This window comes from Rattus norvegicus, chromosome 14 (assembly GCF_021556685.1).
Source record: "Rattus norvegicus strain SHRSP/BbbUtx chromosome 14, alternate assembly SHRSP_T2T, whole genome shotgun sequence".
NCBI lineage: Eukaryota > Metazoa > Chordata > Mammalia > Rodentia > Muridae > Rattus > Rattus norvegicus.
Genome location: NC_141547.1, coordinates 45,416,718 through 45,430,639, shown reverse-complemented (window position 1 = coordinate 45,430,639; position 13,922 = coordinate 45,416,718).

Sequence of the window (13,922 nt, the reverse complement as noted above, 5' to 3'; positions counted from 1 at the left end):
TACCTGCAGGTATCTTACTTAAATCACATACCTTAGTTCCTGCATGAACCCAGTTATGTAGCTGTATCATGTTGTGTTATCATTTGTAAGCTGAGCCAGACGCTCCTTCTTAGCTCTCTATTAAGACAAATGCAGTCCCAAAATTCTAAGACTATGAGGATAACAATAAATATCCAAATAGCAGGGAAAATAAAATCTCTATGCTTTAAAACAGCAAGTTATCCATTAAATAAGCAAGTGCATTTTAGTGTACTTTTATTGTCTATGATACTTTCATACTTTGTATTTTAATTATGTTTATCTTCATTCCCCATATCCCCATATCCTTCATACACGACCTATTTTGTATCCTAAACTTTTTATAACCAATCCAGTCCAGTCAATGCTGCCTGTGTATTCTTGGTGTGGGGACATCAATGGAGGATGTCAGACCTAACAGGAGCCATACCCTTAAAAAGTAAAGGAACTATCCCTCTCCCAGAAGCTATGGATTTCTAAAAGGATTCCAGTTAGAGGTGGGGTTTTGCACCCAGCCCTCCTCCATGCTGGGATTTTTGTCTGGCTTGAATTTACACCTATCTACTGCATACTCCCAGGACTGCTGTTGGGCCCCTATTCACATTTGCCACACTGAGTCCAGAAAACATGGTTTCTAGCAGTGCACTTATAAAACATGGTCGTAATAAAGTTTTTCATTTTATAAAATACAGATGAATTGACATAAGCCATAGTGACTATGGTTTCAGTAACAATTAACCAAATTAACCATAGCAGCTTCTCTACTTTTTTATTTAAAAAAAGACCCTGGTCTATACAATGCCATGTTAATATAATGGGGATGTTTTATCTACCTTAACCATTGTTAAGACTCTAATGGAATGATAGAGAAACAGAGAGATTACACAGCTAGATGGCGATGCTGAAATCCTTGTGGTTTAACTCAGCACACACACTTGGCCTCTAAGGACCTCCTTCACAGGCAGAATTAAATGAACTTGTGGTTGCATTTGTTACGGAGCAGAGTTTACCAGGTAAACAGCCATTTCATTTGTTGCAATTCCGTAAAGCTACAGGGGAGATGGGATAATGCATTTTTACCATGAATGCCTAGGAAAAGATATTGTTTCTTCTGCAATTTCATTAAGTACTAAGGTTCAGGAGACATGTACTTTTCAGATAAATGTCAAGAATATGTTATTATTTTTCTCACTATTAGTAAACTTTAAATACTATATTTTGTATCATTTATTTTAGCACAGTTATAAGTATATGATATTTCAAATATAATTATTATTAAATCCTGTAATGTTTTAATTAGAGTTGAGCACTCAGTGACTTTATTTATTTATTGTATGTTTTTTTACTTTGTATTGATCCTAGAGTTTTTTGCCTGCTAAGGATATTCACAAACTGTAAACCACACTCCCAGCCCATTTATTTATTTATTTTACTTGAGGACAAGGTTTCTTTCATCTGTATAATAGAAAATGATACATGAAGTCCCTTCTTGGGTATTATTCATCTATCTGTCTTGGTTTGGGTATAGTTCCTGCAAATTATTTAACATTCAAACTACAAATACAAATCTTCCATATGAGTTTGACATTATTTGTCTTCCATGGTTATAAAGGACTACAGGCACATCATTGCAACTGCCCTTGATATTATACTCTATTTCTTCTCCCAAGGCATTTCCCTGTTAATTTGACTCTATAATTATGTTATTCCAAGTGGACTCATGTAGTCTCACTAAAATAAATCGAGACCAACATATTGTTTCTAATTCTACCTCTTCCTTGATAATCTCTGTACTGAGTACATTCCCTGCTGTCTTATGTTTCTTTTTTTTAATGTTCTGTTTTTCCCCTTTTAATTGGGATTTTATTTACATTTCAAATGTTATTCCCTTTCCCAATTTCCCATACTTAAGCCCCTATTGCATCCCACCTTCCCCTTCTTCTATGAGGGTGTCCCCCCTCCTCAATCATCCCCCCTTTCCTGCCATGACATTCCCCAACAGAATATGGAAACAGAAACTAAACAGAGACTTAACTTATGTTTCAAATTATTAAACCCTTGTCCTTTTATATTGTGTTTCTGGTGAATTCTTTGTTTCTATTTACCGATTCTAACTTTTGTTAATTGACCTTTATAACTTCTTAGTTATTCAGATCATGTGGGTAACTATACGTGTTGAAGTTGCACTCCAATTTATTCAGCATTCTAGAGCTAATAAATGTCATGTCCTGCTGTGAAAATGCAACAGTTAATTTAAAATGAATTAGATTGAGACCAAAATAGGTTGCAAGATAGCAATTAGATATGAATTGATAGCCAGGGGTATCAAAAAATAAAGTTAAAAGGTGAAACACGAGCAACTTGCTGACAATAAAACTTAGTTAAGTTAATAGGGAGTTTCTCTCCATACTCTAAACATTTATCATATTTCAGAGAGCCCATCATTTAAGTGGTGAACATATTGTAATGCAGGTACAATGAAGAACCATGAAGCAGGAATTACAGTGGCAGCAGTAATGACAAAGGTCTGTCATGCTCTTTCCCTCTCATAATGCCTAGGTCTCTATGCATAAGCATTTTTGAATTTTGATCAGTTGTTTATTTATACAGATTCGATTATTGAGTTACCGAAGTAGTCAAACTTTCTGAATGTTATTGAAGGCTTCACTGATCAAAATATGGGCAAATAGTTGTTTTTATTTTCCCATTAAACAGCAACCTATGTGGCCACTAACAGGATTAATGCCTGTTTCTGAAATGCCAACCAATGGAAAACATCCTTCAGTAATCACTTAAGTCTCAGAGGTCTTTATGAGGATTTTAAGCATCATTGGAAGCCTTTTCTCATTAAAGAAATATAAAAAATATTAATATAGGCCAGTGGAGAGAGGTTGTGACAGATTTAAGGATCAGTGTGAATATGATTAAAACATGAAAGTCTCACAAATTAATGAAATACTGTATGAATAGTCTGCTATTTTCATACAATATATTCTGGTCAGAGTTTCCCCCTCCCTCTTCAAAATGTGCAAAAGTCTTTTCAATGTGCCGTTACCATTATTTCTCATTATATGAAAAACATCTGTCTTAGGTAACTATGCATCCAAATGGTAAATATGAAAGTTCTAGAAGATGTCAAATGAATGCAAATGTTGTTGGTCGCAGGAACATAAGCCCATACCTAGTCTATCCAGCCCTCTTTACTAGACTCCATTATTACTTGAACTCCTGATCTTCAACAAAGCCCTGAACTCTCTCAAGAATTATTATCCTGCATAAATTAGAAAACAACCCATTGAATCCAGGCAGATGAGAAAACCACATGAAGTATTTCTGGCAATTATGTACAACATTTGATTACATCGCTTAAAAGTTAACTCTGAATGCTTTGTGCACAGACGGTATATTACATAAACAAATTGACATCTGCCCTGTTTTACACAGTTTCGTTATCAGTAGCTTTAAAGTAAAATATAGTCATAATCTTAAAAGAAAATATAGAATGAGTTTCAAATTTTTTAACAAATAGTAATTCACAGGAGTTAAGACAAACGAAAAGACAGATGAGTTGAAGGATATTGGCCTTGGAGCTTAATAAAAATGGCGGATATGAAAATGCACGTTTCCTTGAAGGTGACAATAATAAAATCTTTCACTTTTCCTTCATCTTAAAAAGCAAGAATCACAACCATAGAGCAATTCTGCAAAATCTCCCATGCTCCTGAATGCTAATTTAATGAGCCCTAACTCAGATTCTAAATTACCCAATTAAATGATAATTTACTTTAAGAGGACTTTACAGAGATCCTATGAATTCCCTGACCTAGGCATAGTGCCTAGCTCCCTTGATTATAACAAGGCTGCAGCTAAAATATGTTTGTGAACCAAATAAGGAAACAATCAAATATGCTTATTTACCACACAATATGTCTGGTGTGGACAAAAAACATCTACAAAATACCAGAGCACACTTTTAGCAAATGTCTTACATTGCATCTCCTCAAAAGGGTCAATTATAACATGTGTTCATACCACCATAACATCATGCATTGAAGTTCATATGCAGTTCATCTTCGGTAACCACCTTCACAGATAATTTAAAAGCAAAATGTGATAATCATTTTTATCTCAGTTTCCCGTCTCCATATCAGCTGCATAACTCTCTGTCCCAACAGTCATCTCTCTTGATTAAATGGCTCTGAATGTATGACTTCAGTTCATTAGAAATACCAGATCTCCCTTGAATATATCAATCTTCGATACCCTGAAGACATTCAGCCTTCTGCCTTAATACAGGCTATGTCTGAGTGCAACATCTGGTGCTACTCTTAGATGTATCTTTAGGGAAATGATGGATACACTGCATAAAATGGTACTTGTGGGAAAAGAAACAGACTCCTCTGCTTGACAAAGTGAGTCCCACTACTCCAGAATCACGGGAAATGCACTATTGACAGTGTATGCAAAATTCACTGCATAGTCTTTGCAAAGGTTCCAGGCTCTCTATTTTTTTACAGGAGAATACAACTCCATTTTAAGTTTTCAGAAAGGCTAGTATTATCCAAAACTAATGATATTCAACATAAGAAAAATAGAGTAATAGAAACCTGTTCTTCCTTCTATTCATAGTCAACTCAAGAGACCACAGCTGACTTCAGGAATACCAGAGTTTCCTACTACTAACTAGAAGGCGACTGAGAATAACATTTAAGTCAACAGAGAGAGAAGACTAGCGAGACCACCACTGTGTACAAAGCCCTGGTGACTCTATTTAAAGAATGCCAAGATGGGGCAGCTGATAGTTTGCCACCTAGTCCTGTCCCTGGACACCTCACTAAAAATATGACTGATGAAAAGTCAGCCCTGATCTCACACTCTAGCCAGCTTTTCTGAGCCTGCCTAGAGGGCTGAGTCCTTAGCAAGACAGGATTGTCCTTTCACCCTGGCTTCTGATAGTGGCTTTAGCTGCCTCTTGGCTCTTTCCTATATACAGTCTACGTTCCAACAGCACTTAACACAACGCTAAATACCTGTCACTTCATATGCTCACCTGAAAAATACTTTTTAATGGAAAGAAATCAGGAGAGTATCGAAATCCTGAAAATACTCCTAAACCATTGAATTCTCTACATTCAAAAATGCCTCAAACTTCTTTGTTCCATACAACATTCTCTGCCAGAATCGACCTGATTCTTGGTTCTCCTTTTCCATATAAAAGCATTGCCAGTCCCCTTGGTCACAGAAAGCTTCATGGGACTTCATGTCTATCCTGGGACACGTGTCCTTTCTATTAGACACCTAATCATTTGCTGAGTAGCATCCATTATGGCGCCATCCCAATAACTGGATAACAGACACATTTAAACTGTCACTCACCCTAATCCTGTTTCCTGAGACTGAATTGCTGCAGAATGTGGGATTGTCAGGGCTAAAAGCAGGACAGGGCAAACCAGAATTGTTGAGCCTGCCACTAGACAAATTTGTTTATGTTCATGTTTTCCCTTGAAAGTCAACTTTATGAAGTAATGTTTCTCTTTGCATTTTATATCATGATACTTCTGTTTATGCAAAATAGATAACTACTGGTTTCCTATTTTCAGTGGATTGACAGTATCATATGTGTCGTTTCCTGTCCTTAACAGTAGCATCTAAACACTCATTGAGCAGGAAAATTATAAGCACACTGTGAACAAACTAAACCATGGAATGTTACAAATATGTAAAATTGAATTGCTAGGAAAACATAAATTAATCACTGAATGTATGAGTTATCAATTACATGATAATGTGTACCTTTAAAAACACACATGAAATCTATGCTGAATAAATCTCAGCCTGTGTGTGCAAGAAAAGGAGAAAAAAATCTATTATCAACCAATAAGGGTTGGGAGGAGTTAGTGTCATCGCCACTAGCAATACTTCTATAATTACCATTACTGTTGTTATCGGCAGTCATTAAAAATCCACTCACTTCATGCCACCCACTGTGATAAGCATATCACACCCATTATCACATTTAATTTTGTTCTTTTCATTTCTCTCTCCTCTTTATGTGTGAAGAAAATAGTATAAAAGAGACAGTAGTAGAATGTCTTCCTCAAGCCCATACATCCAGTTGCTATGGAAACTAGATTTGCAAGATGGTCCTACCTGGATTCAAACCTGTAGTTACTTAATACACTATATTGCTAGTCAATCTTATAGTATGAATTATCTGTTAATATGGATACTACATATGGTGAGCTTTTCTGTGAACCATCTCATGATCCTTGCTTTCTTGTGCTCATATAATTTTTTGGTCTCTCCCTTTTGACGTTCATACTAAGATTGGTCCATTGCTTCTAGACAGTGGTAAGATAATAGTTGTTGCCTTTTTCATTATGATTCATTTTATCAGGTTCCATTTTGGTGGAAGGGCTGCTCTAGAGACTTAATCTCGTATGCAACTCCTACAATGAAGGATTCAGTGCCACAGGCACATGGAAAAATATCTATTATTGCTGTAAAGTTAGAAGTAGTTTTTTTTCTAGTTGGGTCTCCAAATGAGTGTTTATGTCAGCTGACAGCTCCATTGCATCCTGTGAGCCCTAAAGCAGAACATTGCCCCAGGAACACCTGGACTTATGTCCTGAGAAATTGCATGATTTGCCATGCAGCAATAGAACACTAAGATACTGTCTTTTTAATTACTCCCTCTTTTGATGAGAATATTTAAAACTTATTGTAGAAGATTTATGTATTTGCAAATGGTTTCAGATAGATTTTGCTAGAGTGCTCTCTAATTGATGATACAATTATCATAATCACATCATTGAAAATTAGTAATTTTATTAAATATCTGAGGATAAATAGAACATGATTAATAGTCAAAATACCTTCTTTTAGAGAGAAATGACCCACACAGGCTGTCCTCTGACCTTTACACTCTCATCATGGTACTTATATTCTCTCCTTTTTTATAAATAAATACATAAATAAGGCAAATTTAAAAAGTAAAATGAAAGGACCTTTCTATCTAGTGCTCATCTTGATACTCAGTTAGGGGTCCTGTGAATAGATGCGGTGTTATTGAAATTGAAATGTCATAGCCACACTGGAAGAGAAGAAGCCACTAATCCTCATTAAACAGCACAGCTGTATTAAATCCCCACTATTCAGAAGTCAGCACCTGTGCATTCCTACATGAATAGCTTCTAAAGGTTAATTAAAAGTGGTAGGTAATAAAAATTTATAAGCTTCTGCTTATAATTTTTTAATGATACAATTTTCAAGCTTTGATGGTGGTCTCTTGGTGTACTACCTGAATCCAGATCCCAGCTGCTCTTTGTCCCAATCATGAAAGAAACTCTACAGACCACAGTGTGCTTAACGTCTCTAGGATAGCTTCTGTTAAATATTGAAACTTGATAGGTTTCCGGTTTCAGTGGAATACTCTCTTTTGGGAAAGTCACATCTAACATTTTCATCCTTTGGTCTTTTTTTCTTAACTGAACTTCTCAATATAAGTATTTATACGTTCACTTACTTTTTGAATAAACAATAAATGTCTAAAGATTTACAGCTGAGAGAACGTTTGGTAGTTTTTGATCCAGCATCCCTTGTTCTTACCTGTCCTCAATAACATTTTCTACTATTAAAACATTTTCCAATATGAGTAATTCCAGCCTAAGAAAGCATTGTGGAAGAACAATTTTCAGATCAGTTTTTAAATCAATATTGAGAATAGCTCTGGTACTTGAAATATGAAACATCAAATAATAAAATATTATTAAGTAATAAAGTAGAGTGGCAACCCAAGTAAAATTAAGTGTTCTGTGGCTCTACCTCAAACTCAAAGAATAACGTTAAGAGCTGGAAGAAATGTTGATGTTGGGAAATGTTGGCAATCCTAGGTAGGTAACCATTACTGTTCCAGAGACAGATATTTTTCAGTGTTGTAACCCTGCTAAGGTGTCCAAAATCCTAGAATAATCCCTTATCCAAGCTCCTGTAAGCAAACTTAATGAAACTCATTTTGTCATCCAAAACGAACAAATCATAGCAGTAGAAGAGAAGACAGCTGAAGAGAGGAAGGTATCAAAGGGAGTGGGAATGACCAAGAAGGGATAATGTGGATCAAGACAAGAGTCATATATCTATGTTATGTACATGTATGAAAGTTTCATAATTAAATACATTAGAGCATTAACTAATATTGATTCACTAAAAACTTTAAGATTAAAAAAAACGAACAAGTGTATGGTTAGAAAATAAACATACTCTGTATATATAAGAAAATAAGAAAAGATTCTTAATATTCCTAGCCCTTCCAAAATGCAAATTAAAGCAAAAATTAAAACCACCACATTTTCATTACAAAACACAAAGTAATGATTGCTCAAAATATAGATAAGCACTTGTAGCAACTGATATGTCCAAAAGCTGTTGCTAGAACTGAAATGTGTAACAACATTTTAGAGAAAAAGTTGATCATTTATATAAAGTAATTCTTACATCATTTCTGCATCATTCATTGCTAAGCATTTATGTGAAGTAAAAACATATGTATGGTTCATATAAGTTTTATGCATAATAACTAAAACATCTAAGGGGGACAAATTTCTTTTTTTTCATCTTTATTAACTTGAGCATTTATTTTCATTTCAATAGTTATTCCCCTGCCCTGTTTCCAGGCCTAACATCCCCCCTAATCCCCCCTAATCTCTTCTGTATGGGTGTTCCCCTCCCCATCCCACCCCCATTACCACCCTCCTGCCAACAATCACATTCACTGGGGATTCAGTCTTGGCAGGACCAAGGGCTTCCCCTTCCACTGGTGCTCTTACTAGGCTAATCATGGCTACATATAAGGTTGGAGTCCAGGGTTAGTCCAGGTATAATCTTTGGGTAGTGGCTTAGTCCCTGGAAGCTCTGGTTGGTTGGCATTGTTGTTCATATGGGGCCTCAAGCCCCTTCAAGCTCTTTCAGTCCTTTCTAAGATTCCTTCAACGGGGGTCCCGTTCTTAGTACAGTGGTTTGCTCTTGGCATTCGCCTATGTATTTGTTGTATTCTGGCTATGTCTTTCAGGAGAGATCTACATCTGGTTCCTGTCGGCCTGCACTTCTTTGCTTCATCCATCTTATCTAGTTTGGCGGCTGTATATGTATAGGCCACATGAGGGGAAGCTCTGAATAGGTGTTCCTTCAGCCTCTGTTCTAAACTTTGCCTCCCTATTCCCACCCAAGGGTATTCTTGTTCCCCTTTTAAAGTAGTACAGCATTCACAATTTGGTCATCCTCCTTAAGTTTCATGTGTTCTGTGCATCTAGGGTAATTCAAGCATTTGGGCTAATATCCAATAATCAATGAGTGCATACCATATGTTTTTTTCTGTGATTCGGTTACCTCACTCAGGATGATATTTTCCAATTCCATCCATTTGCCTATGAATTTCATAAAGTCATTGTTTTCGATAACTGAGTAATATTCCATTGTGTAGATGTATCACATTTTCTGTATCCATTCCTCTATTGAAGGACATCTGGGTTCTTTCCAGCTTCTGCCTATTATAAATAAGGCTGCTATGAACATAGTGGAGCATGTGTATTTGTTATATGGGGCATCTTTTGGATGCCCAAGAGAGGAATAGCTGAGTCCTCAGGTAGCTCAATGTCCAATATTCTGAGGAACCTCCAGACTGATGTCCGGAATGGTTGTGCCATTCTGCAATCCCACCAACAATGGAAGAGTGTTCCTCTTTCTCCACATCCTCACCAGCATTTGCTGTCACCTGAGTTTTTGATCTTAGCCCTTCTCACTGGTGTGAGGTATTTCACTTCAGGCTTGTTTTGATTTGCATTTGCCTTATGACCAAGGATGTTGAACATTTCCTTAGGTGTTTCTCAGCAATCCGGCATTCCTCAGCTGTGAGTTCTTTGTTTAGCTCTGAAACCCATATTTTAATAGGGTTATTTGCCTTCCTGCAGTCTAACTTCTTGAGTTCTTTGTATATTTTGGATATAAGCCCTCTATCAGTTGTAGGATTGGTAAAGATCTTTTCCCAATCTGTTGGTTGTCGTTTTGTCCTAACAACAGTGTCCTTTGCCTTACAGAAGCTTTGTAGTTTTATGAAATCTCATTTGTTGATTATTGATCTTAGAGCATAAGCCATTGGTGTTTTGTCCAGGAAATTTTCTCCATTGCTCATGGGTTCAAGATGCTTCCCCATTTTTTCCTCTACTAGTTTGAGTGCATCTGCTTTGATGTGGAGGCCCTTGATCCACTTGGACTTATGCTTTGTACAGGGTGATAAGCACGGATCGATATGCATTCCACTACATGCTGAACTCCAGTTGAAACAGCACCATTTGCTGAAAATGCTCCTTTTTCCCCTGGATGGTTTTGGCTCCTTTGTCAAAAATCAAGTGACCATAAGTGTGTGGGTTCATTTCTGGGTCTTCAATTCTATTCCACTGGTCTATCTGTCTGTCTCTGTACCAATATAATGCAGTTTATATCACTATTGCTCTGTAATACTGCTTGAGTTCAGGGATAGTGAGTCCCCAAGAAGTCCTTTTATTGTTGAGGATAGTTTTGGCTATCCTGGGTTTTTTGTTATTCCAGATGAATTTGCAAATTGTTCTGTCTAACTCTCTGAAGAATTGGATTGGTATTTTGATGGGGATTGCATTGAATCTGTAGATCCCTTTTGGTAAAATGGCCATTTTTATTATGTTAATCCTGCCAATCCATGAGCATGGGAGATCTTTCCATCTTCTGAGGTCTTCTTCAATTTCTTTCTTCAGAGGCTTGAAGTTCTTATCATACAGATCTTTCACTTGCTTGGTTAAAGTCACACTGAGGTATTTTATATTATTTGGGACAATGATGAAGGGTGTCGTTTCCCTAATTTCTTTCTCGGCTTGTTTCTCTTTTGTGTAGAGGAAGGCTACTGATTTATTTGAGTTAATTTTATACCCAGCCATTTTGCTGAAGGTGTTTATCAGCTTTAGTAGTCCTCTGGTGGAACTTTTGGGATCACTTGAATATACTATCATATCATCTGCAAATAGTGATATTTTGATTTCTTCTTTTCCAATCTGTATCCCTTTGATCTCCTTTTGTTGTCTGATTGCTCTGGCTAGAACTTCAAGAACTATATTGAATAAGTAGGGAGAGAGTGGGCAGGCTTGTCTAGTCCCTGATTTTAGTGGGATTGCTTCAAGTTTCTCTACATTTAGTTTAGTGTTAACTACTGGTTTGCTGTATATGGCTTTTACTATGTTCAGGTATGGGCCTTGAATTCCTATTCTTTCCAGGACTTTTATCATGAAGGGGTGTTGAATTTTGTCAAATGCTTTCTCAGCATGTAATGAAATGATCATGTGGTATTTATCTTTCAGTTTGTTTACATAATGGATTATGTAGATGGTTTTCTGTATATTAAACCATTTCTGCATAACTGGGGTGAAGCCTACTTGATCAAGGTAGATGATTGTTTTGATGTGCTCTTGGATTCGGTTTGCCAGAATTTTATTGAGTAATTTTGCGTTGATATTCATAAGGGAAATTTGTCTGAAGTTCTCTTCCTTTCCTGGGTCTTTGTGTGGTTTAGGTATAACAGTATTTGTAGCTTCATAGAAGGAATTCAGTAGCGCTCCATCTGTTTCAATTTTGTGGAATTTTTTGGAAAGTATTGGTATGAGATTTTCTATGAACATCTGATAGAATTCTGCACTGAACCCTTCTGGACATGGGCTCTTTTTGTTTGGGAGAACTTTAATGACTGCTTCTATTACTTTAGGAGTTATGGGGTTGTTTAAATGGTATATCTGTTCCTGATTTAGCTTGGGTACCTGGTTTCTGTCTAGGAAATTGTCCATTTCCTGCAGATGTTCAAGTTTTGTTGAATATAGGCTTTTGTAGTAGGATCTGAAGATTTTTTTTGAATTTCCTCTGATTCTGTAGTTATGTCTCCCTTTTCATTTCTGATTTTATTAATTTGGACAGACTCTCTGTGTCCTCTTGTTAGTCTGGCTAAGGGTTTATCTATCTTGTTGATTTTCTCAAAAAACCAACTTTTGTTTGCGTTGATTATTTCTATGGTCCTTTTTGTGTCTACTTGGTTGATTTCAGCTCTGAGTTTGATTATTCCCTGCCTTCTCCTTCTCCTGGGTGTATTTGCTTCTTTTTGTTCTAGAGCTTTTAGGGGTGCTCTCAAGCTGCTGATATATGCTCTCTCCTGTTTCTTTCTGCAGGCACTCAGAACTATGAGTTTTCTTCTTAGCACGCCTCTCGTTGTGTCCCATAAGCTTGGGTATGTTATACCTTCTTTTTCATTAAGTCCTAAGAAGTCTTTAATTTCTTTTTTTATTTCTTCCTTGTCCAGGTTATCATTGAGTAGAGCATTGTTCAATTTCCATGTATATGTGGGCGTTCTTCTCTTATTGTTGTTGAAGACCAGTTTTAGCCCATGGTGGTCTGATAGGACACATATTATTATTTCTCTCTTTCTGTATCTATTGAGGCCTGTTTTATGACCAATTATATAGTCAAATTAGGAGAAAGTACCATGACGTGGTGAGAAGAAGGTATAGCCTTTTGTTTTAGAATAGAATGTTCTATAAATATCAAATAAATCCATTTGGATCATGACTTCTCTTGTCTGTCTATGTCTCTGTTTAATTACTGTTTCCATGATCTGTCCATTGATGAGAGCAGGGTGTTGAAATCTCCTACTATTATTGTGTGATGTGCAATGTGTGCTTTGAGCTTTAGTAAACTTTCTTTTATGTATGTAGATGCCCTTGTATTCGGAGCATAGATATTTAGGATTGAGAATTCATCTTGGTGGACTTTTCCTTTGATGAATATGAAGTGTCCTTCCTTATATTTTTTGATGACTTTTAGTTGAAAATCGATTTTATTCAATATTAGAATGGCTACACCAGCTTGCTTCTTCAGACCAATTGCTTGGGAAGTTGTTTTCCAGCCTTTCGCTCTGAGGTAGTGTCTGTCTTTGTCTCAGAGGTGTGTTTCCTGTAGGCAGCAGAATGCAGGGTCCTCATTGCATATCCAGTTTGTTAATCTCTGTCTTGTTACTGGGGAGTTGAGACCATTGATGTGAGAGATATTAAGGAATAGTGATTGTTGCTTCCTGTTATATTTGTATTTGGATGTGATATTATGTTTGTGTGCTTTTCTTCTCTTTGCTTCGTTGCCAACATGATTAGTTTCTTGCTTTTTCTAGGGTGTAGCTTGCCTCCTTATGTTGGGCTTTGCCATTTAGTATCCTTTGTAAGGCTAGATTTGTAGAAAGATATTGTGTAAATTTTGTTTTGTCATTGAATATCTTGGTTTCTCCATCTATGTTAATTGAGAGTTTTGCTGGATACAGTAACCTGGGCTGGCATTTCTGTTCTCTTAAGGTCTGTATGACATCTGTCCAAGATCTTCTGGCTTTCATATTCTCTGGTGAGAATTCTTGTGTGATTCTGATTGGTCTGCCTTTATATGTTACTTGACCTTTTTCCCTTACTGCTTTTAATATTCTTTCTTTGTTTTGTGCATTTGGTGTTTTGACTATTATGTGACAGGAGGAGTTTCTTTTCTCGTCCAATCTATTTGGAGTTCTGTAGGCTTCTTGTATGTTTATGGGTTTTCTTCTCTGATTTTGTTGAAGATATTAACTGGTCCTTTGAGCTGGGAGTCTTCACTTTCCTCTATACCTATTATCCTTAGGTTTGCTCTTCTCATTGAGTCCTCGATTTCCTGTATGTTTTGGACCAGTAGTTTTTTCCATTTTATATTATCTTTGACTGTTGAATCGATAATTTCTATGGAATCTTCTGTTCCTGAGATTCTCTCTTCTATCTCTTATATTCCGTTGGTGATGCTTGTATCCACAGCTCCTTGTCTCTTTCTTT